This window comes from Procambarus clarkii, chromosome 44 (genome assembly GCF_040958095.1).
Source record: "Procambarus clarkii isolate CNS0578487 chromosome 44, FALCON_Pclarkii_2.0, whole genome shotgun sequence".
In the NCBI taxonomy this organism is placed as follows: Eukaryota; Metazoa; Arthropoda; class Malacostraca; order Decapoda; family Cambaridae; genus Procambarus; species Procambarus clarkii.
Genome location: NC_091193.1, coordinates 31,924,383 through 31,937,751, shown reverse-complemented (window position 1 = coordinate 31,937,751; position 13,369 = coordinate 31,924,383).

Here is a 13,369-nt window from a genome sequence, read left to right as displayed (position 1 = left end):
AATGTCTTTTCTTGGATCTAAATAAAACGAAACCTCGCTCTATGATTCGTAGTTGAAATCCACAAATTTGTAATAATGGTGACTCTCTTCACGTTTTTCATGTAGTTTGATATTACGTAAATATATTCATTTTTACCAATATTTCGATACTATTTCATTTAGTATCACGATATGTGATTTGGCCTTCATATCTTATATTTTCGAATAATATTGCATTTTAAGCAAGTTTTCTTGCATTTTGTTTCATACTAAACATCATCGAATTTAGCAATATTTTGACGTTTATCATCCCCTTTTCTTTTATGTGATTTAAACAAAATTTCATCGAATTAGGCAATATTTTGCCATTTTTCCACGTTTTTGTGAATTTTCAGTTTATTGGTGTTAATTCATTAAATATACGATAAAAATGATACAAACACGTAATTGATTAGATAATAAACTTAAATACTTCACCTTTAATCATCTATTTGTTTTTCGTTGAAATACTGAGTAAGATATTGAAAAAGGGGAGAAGTTCGGTTTTTATTGCATATATCGACGTTTCAGCCGGAATAGATCGGTTTTACGTGTACATCTTCCATCGGTAATATAAACGGAAAATCAGGAATATTTTAGTTAATTCTAATGAAAACACATTGATTTTTATCATTTGTATTGGAAACAACATTGTCATATGTCTTTTCTTGGATCTAAATAATACGAAACCTTGCTTTATGATTCGAAGTTAAAATCCACAAATTTGGAATAATAGTGACTCTCTTCACGTTTTTCATGTAGTTTGATGTTACGTAAATATATTCATTTTACCAATATTTCGATACTATTTCATGTAGTATCACTATATGTGATTTGGCCTTCATATCTCAGATTTTCGCATAATATGGCATTTTAAGCAATTTTTCTTGCATTTTGTTTCATACTAAATAAACATCATCGAATTTAGCAATATTTTGACGTTTATCATCCCCTTTTCTTTTATGTGATTTAAACAAAATATCATCGAATTAGGCAATATTTTGCCGTTTTTCCACGTTTTTGTGAATTTTCAGTTTATTGGTATTATTTCATTAAATATACGATAAAAATGATGCAAACACGTAATTGATTAGATAATAAACTTAAATACTTCACCTTTAATCATCTATTTGTTTCTCGTTGAAATACTGATTAAGATATTGAAAAGGGGAGAAGTTCGGTTTTTATTGCATATATCGACGTTTCAGCCGGAATAGAGCGGTTTTACGTGTACGTTTTCCATCGGTAATATAAACGAAAATTCAGGAACATTTTAGTTAATTCTAATGAAAACACATTGATTTTTATCATTTGTATTGGAAACAACATTGTCATATGTCTTTTCTTGGATCTAAATAATTCGAAACCTCGCTCTATGATTCGAAGTTAAAATCCACAAATTAGTAATAATGGTGACTCTCTTCACGTTTTTCATGTAGTTTAATAATACGTAAATATATTAATTTTTACCAGTATTTCGATACTATTTCATGTAGTGTCACGATATATGATTTGGCCTTCATATCTCATTTTTTCGAATAATATTGCATTTTAAGCAAGTTTTCTTGCATTTTTTTTTCATATTAAACATCATCGAATTTAGCAATATTTTGACGTTTATCATCCCCTTTTCCTTTATGTGATTTAAACAAAATATCATCGAATTAGGCAATATTTTGCCGTTTTTCCACGTTTTTGTGAATTTTCAGTTTATTGGTATTAATTCATTAAATATACGATAAAAATGATGCAAACACGTAATTGATTAGATAATAAACTTAAATACTTCAACTTTAATCATCTATTTGTTTCTCGTTGAAATACTGATTAAGATATTGAAAAGGGGAGAAGTTTGGTTTTTATTGCATATATCGACGATTCAGCCGGATTAGAGCGGTTTTACGTGTACATCTTCCGTCGGTAATATAAACGGAAAATCAGGAACATTTTAGTTAATTCTAATGAAAACACATTGATTTTTATCATTTGTATTGGAAACAACATTGTCATATGTCTTTTCTTGGATCTAAATAATACGAAACCTCGCTTTATGATTCGAAGTTAAAATCCACAAATTTGGAATAATAGTGACTCTCTTCACGTTTTTCATGTAGTTTGATGTTACGTAAATATATTCATTTTACCAATATTTCGATACTATTTCATGTAGTATCACGATATGTGATTTGGCCTTCATATCTCAGATTTTCGCATAATATGGCATTTTAAGCAATTTTTCTTGCATTTTGTTTCATACTAAATAAATATCATCGAATTTAGCAATATTTTGACGTTTATCATCCCCTTTTCCTTTTTGTGATTTAAACAAAATATCATCGAATTAGGCAATATTTTGCCGTTTTTCCACGTTTTTGTGAATTTTCAGTTTATTGGTATTAATTCATTAAATATACGATAAAAATGATGCAAACACGTAATTGATTAGATAATAAACTTAAATACTTCACCTTTAATCATCTATTTGTTTCTCGTTGAAATACTGAGTAAGATATTGAAAAGGGGAGAAGTTCGGTTTTTATTGCATATATCGACGTTTCAGCCGGAATAGAGCGGTTTTACGTGTACGTTTTCCATCGGTAATATAAACGAAAATTCAGGAACATTTTAGTTAATTCTAATGAAAACACATTGATTTTTATCATTTGTATTGGAAATATTATTGTCATATGTCTTTTCTTGGATCTAAATAATACGAAACCTCGCTTTATGATTCGAAGTTAAAATCCACAAATTTGGAATAATAGTGACTCTTCACGTTTTTCATGTAGTTTGATGTTACGTAAATATATTCATTTTAACCAATATTTCGATACTATTTCATGTAGTATCACGACATGTGATTTGGCCTTCATATCTCAGATTTTCGCATAATATGGCATTTTAAGCAATTTTTCTTGCATTTTGTTTCATACTAAATAAACATAATCGAATTTAGCAATATTTCGACGTTTATCATCCCCTTTTCCTTTTTGTGATTTAAACAAAATATCATCGAATTAGGCAATATTTTGCCGTTTTTCCACGTTTTTGTGAATTTTCAGTTTATTGGTATTAATTCATTAAATATACGATAAAAATGATGCAAACACGTAATTGATTAGATAATAAACTTAAATACTTCACCTTTAATCATCTATTTGTTTCTTGTTGAAATACTGAGTAAGATATTGAAAAGGGGAGAAGTTCGGTTTTCATTGCATATATCAACGTTTCAGCCGGAATAGAGCGGTTTTACGTGTACGTTTTCCATCGGTAATATAAACGAAAATTCAGGAACATTTTAGTTAATTCTAATGAAAACACATTGATTTTTATCATTTGTATTGGAAATATTATTGTCATATGTCTTTTCTTGGATCTAAATAATACGAAACCTCGCTCTATGATTCGAAGTTAAAATCCACACATTTGGAATAATAGTGACTCTCTTCACTTTTTTCATGTAGTGTGATATTACGTAAATATTCATTTTTACCAATATTTCGATACTATTTCATTTAGTATCACGATATGTGATTTGGCCTTCATATCTCATTTTTCCGAATAATATAGCAATTTAAGCAAGTTTTCTTGCATTTTGTTTTCCTATTAAACATCATCGAATTTAGCAATATTTTGACGTTTATCATCCCCTTTTCCTTTATGTGATTTAAACAAAATATCATCGAATTAGGCAATATTTTGCCGTTTTTCCACATTTTTGTGAATTTTCAGTTTATTGGTATTAATTCATTAAATATACGATAAAAATGATGCAAACACGTAATTGATTAGATAATAAACTTAAATACTTCACCTTTAATCATCTATTTGTTTCTCGTTGAAATACTGATTAAGATATTAAAAAGGGGAGAAGTTCGGTTTTTATTGCACATATCGACGATTCAGCCGGATTATAGCGGTTTTACGTGTACATCTTCCGTCGGTAATATAAACGGAAAATCAGGAACATTTTAGTTAATTCTAATAAAAACACATTGATTTTTATCATTTGTATTGGAAACAACATTGTCATGTCTTTTCTTGGATCTTAATAATACGAAACCTCGCTCTATGATTCGAAGTTAAAATCCACACATTTGTAATAATGGTGACTCGCTTCACGTTTTTCATGTAGTTTGATATTACGTAAATATATTCATTTTTACCAATATTTCGATACTATTTCATGTAGTATCACGATATGTGATTTGGCCTTCATATCTTATATTTTCGAATAATATTGCATTTTAAGCAAGTTTTCTTGCATTTTGTTTCATAATAAACATCATCGAATTTAGCAATATTTTGACGTTTATCATCCCCTTTTCTTTTATGTGATTTAAACAAAATATCATCGAATTAGGCAATATTTTGCCGTTTTTCCACGTTTTTGTGAATTTTCAGTTTATTGATATTAATTCATTAAATATACGATAAAAATGATGCAAACACGTAATTGATTAGACAATAAACTTAAATACTTCACCTTTAATCATCTATTTGTTTCTCGTTGAAATACTGAGTAGGATATTGAAAAGGGGAGAAGTTCGGTTTTTATTGCAAATATCGACGTTTCAGCCGGAATAGAGCGGTTTAACGTGTACATTTTCCATCGGTAATATAAACGGAAAATCAGGAACATTTTAGTTAATTCTAATAAAAACACATTGATTTTTATCATTTGTATTGGAAACAACATTGTCAAATGTCTTTTCTTGGATCTAAATAAAACGAAACCTCGCTCTATGATTCGTAGTTGAAATCCACAAATTTGTAATAATGGTGACTATCTTCACGTTTTTCATGTAGTTTGATATTACGTAAATATATTCATTTTTACCAATATTTCGATACTATTTCATTTAGTATCACGATATGTGATTTGGCCTTCATATCTTATATTTTCGAATAATATTGCATTTTAAGCAAGTTTTCTTGCATTTTGTTTCATACTAAACATCATCGAATTTAGCAATATTTTGACGTTTATCATCCCCTTTTCTTTTATGTGATTTAAACAAAATATCATCGAATTAGGCAATATTTTGCCATTTTTCCACGTTTTTGTGAATTTTCAGTTTATTGGTATTAATTCATTAAATATACGATAAAAATGATACAAACACGTAATTGATTAGATAATAAACTTAAATACTTCACCTTTAATCATCTATTTGTTTTTCGTTGAAATACTGAGTAAGATATTGAAAAAGGGGAGAAGTTCGGTTTTTATTGCATATATCGACGATTCAGCCGGATTAGAGCGGTTTTACGTGTACATCTTCCATCGGTAATATAAACGGAAAATCAGGAACATTTTAGTTAATTCTAATGAAAACACATTGATTTTTATCATTTGTATTGGAAATATTATTGTCATATGTCTTTTCTTGGATCTAAATAATACGAAACCTCGCTCTATGATTCGAAGTTAAAATCCACAAATTTGTAATAATGGTGAATCTCTTCACGTTTTTCATGTAGTTTGATATTACGTAAATATATTCATTTGTACCAATATTTCGATACTATTTCATTTAGTATCACGATATGTGATTTGGCCTTCATATCTTATATTTTCGAATAATATTGCATTTTAAGCAAGTTTTCTTGCATTTTGTTTTCATATTAAACATCATCGAATTTAGCAATATTTTGACGTTTATCATTCCCTTTTCCTTTATGTGATTTAAACAAAATATCATCGAATTAGGCAATATTTTGCCGTTTTTCCACGTTTTTGTGAATTTTCAGTTTATTGGTATTAATTCATTAAATATACGATAAAAATGATGCAAATACGTAATTGATTAGATAATAAACTTAAATACTTCACCTTTAATCATCTATTTGTTTCTCGTTGAAATACTGATTAAGATATTGAAAAGGGGAGAAGTTCGGTTTTTATTGCATATATCGACGATTCAGCCGGATTAGAGCGGTTTTACGTGTACATCTTCCGTCGGTAATATAAACGGAAAATCAGGAACATTTTAGTTAATTCTAATGAAAACACATTGATTTTTATCATTTGTATTGGAAACAACATTGTCATATGTCTTTTCTTGAATCTAAATAATACGAAACCTCGCTTTATGATTCGAAGTTAAAATCCAAAAATTTGGAATAATAGTGACTCTCTTCACTTTTTCATGTAGTTTGATATTACGTAAATATATTCATTTTTTCCAATATTTCGATACTATTTCATGTAGTATCACGATATGTGATTTGGCCTTCATATCTCAGATTTTCGCATAATATGGCATTTTAAGCAATTTTTCTTGCATTTTGTTTCATACTAAATAAACATCATCGAATTTAGCAATATTTTGACGTTTATCATCCCCTTTTCCCTTTTGTGATTTAAACAAAATATCATAGAATTAGGCAATATTTTGCCGTTTTTCCACGTTTTTGTGAATTTTCAGTTTATTGGTATTAATTCATTAAATATACGATAAAAATGATTCAAACACGTAATTGATTAGATAATAAACTTAAATACTTCACCTTTAATCATCTATTTGTTTCTCGTTGATATACTGAGTAAGATATTGAAAAGGGGAGAAGTTCGGTTTTTATTGCATATATCACCGTTTCAGCCGGAATAGAGCGGTTTTACGTGTACGTTTTCCATCGGTAATATAAACGAAAATTCAGGAACATTTTAGTTAATTCTAATGAAAACACATTGATTTTTATCATTTGTATTGGAAATATTATTGTCATATGTCTTTTCTTGGATCTAAATAATACGAAACCTCGCTCTATAATTCGAAGTTAAAATCCACAAATTTGGAATAATAGTGACTCTCTTCACTTTTTCATGTAGTTTGATATTACGTAAATATATTCATTTTTACCAATATTTCGATACTATTTCATGTAGTATCACGATATGTGATTTGGCCTTCATATCTCATTTTTTCGAATAATATTGCATTTTAAGCAAGTTTTCTTGCATTTTGTTTTCATATTAAACATCACCGAATTTAGCAATATTTTGACGTTTATCATCCCCTTTTCCTTTATGTGATTTAAACAAAATATCATCGAATTAGGCAATATTTTGCCGTTTTTCCACGTTTTTGTGAATTTTCAGTTTATTGGTATTAATTCATTATATATACGATAAAAATGATGCAAACACGTAATTGATTAGATAATAAACTTAAATACTTCACCTTTAATCATCTATTTGTTTCTCGTTGAAATACTGATTAAGATATTGAAAAGGGGAGAAGTTCGGTTTTTATTGCATATATCGACGTTTCAGCCGGATTAGAGCGGTTTTACCGGTACATCTTCCATCGGTAATATAAACGGAAAATCAGGAACATTTTAGTTAATTCTAATAATAACACATTGATTTTTATCATTTGTATTCGAAACAACATTGTCATATGTCTTTTCTTGGATCTAAATAATACGAAACCTCGCTCTATGATTCGAAGTTAAAATCCACAAATTTGTAATAATGGTGACCCTCTTCACGTTTTTCAAGTAGTTTGATATTACGTAAATATATTCATTTTTACCAATATTTCGATACTATTTCATGTAGTATCACGATATGTGATTTGGCCTTCATATCTTATATTTTCGAATAATATTGCATTTTAAGCAAGTTTTCTTGCATTTTGTTTCATACTAAACATCAACGAATTTAGCAATATTTTGACGTTTATCATCCCCTTTTCTTTTATGTGATTTAAACAAAATATCATCGAATTAGGCAATATTATGCCGTTTTTCCACGTTTTTGTGAATTTTCAGTTTATTGGTATTAATTCATTAAATATACGATAAAAATGATGCAAACACTTAATTGATTAGATAATAAACTTAAATACTTCACCTTTAATCATCTATTTGTTTCTCGTTGAAATACTGAGTAGGATATTGAAAAGGGGAGAAGTTCGGTTTTTATTGCATATATCGACGATTCAGCCGGATTAGAGCGGTTTTACCGGTACATCTTCCATCGGTAATATAAACGGAAAATCAGGAACATTTTAGTTAATTATAATAAAAACACATTGATTTTTATCATTTGTATTGGAAACAACATTGTCATATGTCATTTCTTGGATCTAAATAATATAAATAATACGAAACCTCGCTCTATGATTCGAAGTTAAAATCCACAAATTTGTAATAATGGTGACTCTCTTCACGTTTTTCATGTAGTTTGATATTACGTAAATATATTCATTTTTACCAATATTTCGATACTATTTCATTTAGTATCACGATATGTGATTTGGCCTTCATATCTCATTTTTTCGAATAATATTGCATTTTAAGCAAGTTTTCTTGCATTTTGTTTTCATATTAAACATCATCGAATTTAGCAATATTTTGACGTTTATCATCCCTTTTTCCTTTATGTGATTTAAACAAAATATCATCGAATTAGGCAATATTTTGCCGTTTTTCCACGTTTTTGTGAATTTTCAGTTTATTGGTATTAATTCATTATATATACGATAAAAATGATGCAAACACGTAATTGATTAGATAATAAACTTAAATACTTCACCTTTAATCATCTATTTGTTTCTCGTTGAAATACTGATTAAGATATTGAAAAGGGGAGAAGTTCGGTTTTTATTGCATATATCGACGTTTCAGCCGGATTAGAGCGGTTTTACCGGTACATCTTCCATCGGTAATATAAACGGAAAATCAGGAACATTTTAGTTAATTCTAATAAAAACACATTTATTTTTATCATTTGTATTGGAAACAACATTGTCATATGTCTTTTCTTGGATCTAAATAATACGAAACCTCGCTCTATGATTCGAAGTTAAAATCCACAAATTTGTAATAATGGTGACCCTCTTCACGTTTTTCAAGTAGTTTGATATTACGTAAATATATTCATTTTTACCAATATTTCGATACTATTTCATGTAGTATCACGATATGTGATTTGGCCTTCATATCTTATATTTTCGAATAATATTGCATTTTAAGCAAGTTTTCTTGCATTTTGTTTCATACTAAACATCATCGAATTTAGCAATATTTTGACGTTTATCATCCCCTTTTCCTTTATGTGATTTAAACAAAATATCATCGAATTAGGCAATATTTTGCCGTTTTTCCATGTTTTTTGTGAATTTTCAGTTTATTGGTATTAATTCATTAAATATACGATAAAAATGATGCAAACACGTAATTGATTAGATAATAAACTTAAATACTTCACCTTTAATCATCTATTTGTTTCTCGTTGAAATACTGATTAAGATATTGAAAAGGGGAGAAGTTCGGTTTTTATTGCATATATCGACGATTCAGCCGGATTAGAGCGGTTTTACCGGTACATCTTCCATCGGTAATATAAACGGAAAATCAGGAACATTTTAGTTAATTCTAATAAAAACACATTGATTTTTATCATTTGTATTGGAAACAACATTGTCATATGTCATTTCTTGGATGTAAATAATACGAAACCTCGCTCTATGATTCGAAGTTAAAATCCACAAATTTGTAATAATGGTGACTCTCTTCACGTTTTTCATGTAGTTTGATATTACGTAAATATATTCATTTTTACCAATATTTCGATACTATTTCATTTTGTATCACGATATGTGATTTGGCCTTCATATCTTATATTTTCGAATAATATTGCATTTTAAGCAAGTTTTCTTGCATTTTGTTTCATACTAAACATCATCGAATTTAGCAATATTTTGACGTTTATCATCCCCTTTTCCTTTATGTGATTTAAACAAAATATCATCGAATTAGGCAATATTTTGCGGTTTTTCCACGTTTTTGTGAATTTTCAGTTTATTGGTATTAATTCATTAAATATACGATAAAAATGATGGAAACACGTAATTGATTAGATAATAAACTTAAATACTTCACCTTTAATCATTTATTTGTTTCTCGTTGAAATACTGATTAAGATATTGAAAAGGGGAGAAGTTCGGTTTTTATTGCATATATCGACGATTCAGCCGGATTAGAGCGGTTTTACGTGTACATCTTCCGTCGGTAATATAAACGGAAAATCAGGAACATTTTAGTTAGTTCTAATGAAAACACATTGATTTTTATCATTTGTATTGGAAACAACATTGTCATATGTCTTTTCTTGGATCAAAATTATACGAAACCTCGCTTTATGATTCGAAGTTAAAATCCACAAATTTGGAATAATAGTGACTCTCTTCACGTTTTTCATGTAGTTTGATTTTACGTAAATATATTCATTTTACCAATATTTCGATACTATTTCATGTAGTATCACGATATGTGATTTGGCCTTCATATCTCAGATTTTCGCATAATATGGCATTTTAAGCAATTTTTCTTGCATTTTGTTTTATACTAAATAAACATCATCGAATTTAGCAATATTTTGACGTTTATCATCCCCTTTTCCTTTTTGTGATTTAAACAAAATATCATCGAATTAGGCAATATTTTACCGTTTTTCCACGTTTTTATGAATTTTCAGTTTATTGGTATTAATTCATTAAATATGCGATAAAAATGATGCAAACACGTAATTGATTAGATAATAAACTTAAATACTTCACCTTTAATCATCTATTTGTTTCTCGTTGAAATACTGAGTAAGATATTGAAAAGGGGAGAAGTTCGGTTTTTATTGCATATATCGACGTTTCAGCCGGAATAGAGCGAGTTTTACGTGTACGTTTTCCATCGGTAATATAAACGAAAATTCAGGAACATTTTAGTTAATTCTAATGAAAACACATTGATTTTTATCATTTGTATTGGAAATATTATTGTCATATGTCTTTTCTTGGATCTAAATAATACGAAACCTCGCTCTATAATTCGAAGTTAAAATCCACAAATTTGGAATAATAGCGACTCTCTTCACTTTTTTCATGTAGTTTGATATTACGTAAATATATTCATTTTTACCAATATTTCGATACTATTTCATGTAGTATCACGATATGTGATTTGGCCTTCATATCTCATTTTTTCGAATAATATTGCATTTTAAGCAAGTTTTCTTGCATTTTGTTTTCATATTAAACATCATCGAATTTAGCAATATTTTGACGTTTATCATCCCCTTTTCCTTTATGTGATTTAAACAAAATATCATCGAATTAGGCAATATTTTGCCGTTTTTCCACGTTTTTGTGAATTTTCAGTTTATTGGTATTAATTCATTATATATACGATAAAAATGATGCAAACACGTAATTGATTAGATAATAAACTTAAATACTTCAACTTTAATCATCTATTTGTTTCTCGTTGAAATACTGATTAAGATATTGAAAAGGGGAGAAGTTCGGTTTTTATTGCATATATCGACGTTTCAGCCGGATTAGAGCGGTTTTACCGGTACATCTTCCATCGGTAATATAAACGGAAAATCAGGAACATTTTAGTTAATTCTAATAAAAACACATTGATTTTTATCATTTGTATTGGAAACAACATTGTCATATGTCTTTTCTTGGATCTAAATAATACGAAACCTCGCTCTATGATTCGAAGTTAAAATCCACAAATTTGTAATAATGGTGACCCTCTTCACGTTTTTCAAGTAGTTTGATATTACGTAAATATATTCATTTTTACCAATATTTCGATACTATTTCATGTAGTATCACGATATGTGATTTGGCCTTCATATCTTATATTTTCGAATAATATTGCATTTTAAGCAAGTTTTCTTGCATTTTGTTTCATACTAAACATCATCGAATTTAGTAATATTTTGACGTTTATCATCCCCTTTTCCTTTATGTGATTTAAACAAAATATCATCGAATTAGGCAATATTTTGCCGTTTTTCCACGTTTTTGTGAATTTTCAGTTTATTGGTATTAATTCATTAAATATACGATAAAAATGATGCAAACACGTAATTGATTAGATAATAAACTTAAATACTTCACCTTTAATCATCTATTTGTTTCTCGTTGAAATACTGATTAAGATATTGAAAAGGGGAGAAGTTCGGTTTTTATTGCATATATCGACGATTCAGCCGGATTAGAGCGGTTTTACCGGTACATCTTCCATCGGTAATATAAACGGAAAATCAGGAACATTTTAGTTAATTCTAATAAAAACACATTGATTTTTATCATTTGTATTGGAAACAACATTGTCATATGTCATTTCTTGGATGTAAATAATACGAAACCTCGCTCTATGATTCGAAGTTAAAATCCACAAATTTGTAATAATGGTGACTCTCTTCACGTTTTTCATGTAGTTTGATATTACGTAAATATATTCATTTTTACCAATATTTCGATACTATTTCATTTTGTATCACGATATGTGATTTGGCCTTCATATCTTATATTTTCGAATAATATTGCATTTTAAGCAAGTTTTCTTGCATTTTGTTTCATACTAAACATCATCGAATTTAGCAATATTTTGACGTTTATCATCCCCTTTTCCTTTATGTGATTTAAACAAAATATCATCGAATTAGGCAATATTTTGCGGTTTTTCCACGTTTTTGTGAATTTTCAGTTTATTGGTATTAATTCATTAAATATACGATAAAAATGATGGAAACACGTAATTGATTAGATAATAAACTTAAATACTTCACCTTTAATCATTTATTTGTTTCTCGTTGAAATACTGATTAAGATATTGAAAAGGGGAGAAGTTCGGTTTTTATTGCATATATCGACGATTCAGCCGGATTAGAGCGGTTTTACCGGTACATCTTCCATCGGTAATATAAACGGAAAATCAGGAACATTTTAGTTAGTTCTAATGAAAACACATTGATTTTTATCATTTGTATTGGAAACAACATTGTCATATGTCTTTTCTTGGATCAAAATATACGAAACCTCGCTTTATGATTCGAAGTTAAAATCCACAAATTTGGAATAATAGTGACTCTCTTCACGTTTTTCATGTAGTTTGATTTTACGTAAATATATTCATTTTACCAATATTTCGATACTATTTCATGTAGTATCACGATATGTGATTTGGCCTTCATATCTCAGATTTTCGCATAATATGGCATTTTAAGCAATTTTTCTTGCATTTTGTTTCATACTAAATAAACATCATCGAATTTAGCAATATTTTGACGTTTATCATCCCCTTTTCCTTTTTGTGATTTAAACAAAATATCATCGAATTAGGCAATATTTTGCCGTTTTTCCACGTTTTTATGAATTTTCAGTTTATTGGTATTAATTCATTAAATATGCGATAAAAATGATGCAAACACGTAATTGATTAGATAATAAACTTAAATACTTCACCTTTAATCATCTATTTGTTTCTCGTTGAAATACTGAGTAAGATATTGAAAAGGGGAGAAGTTCGGTTTTTATTGCAT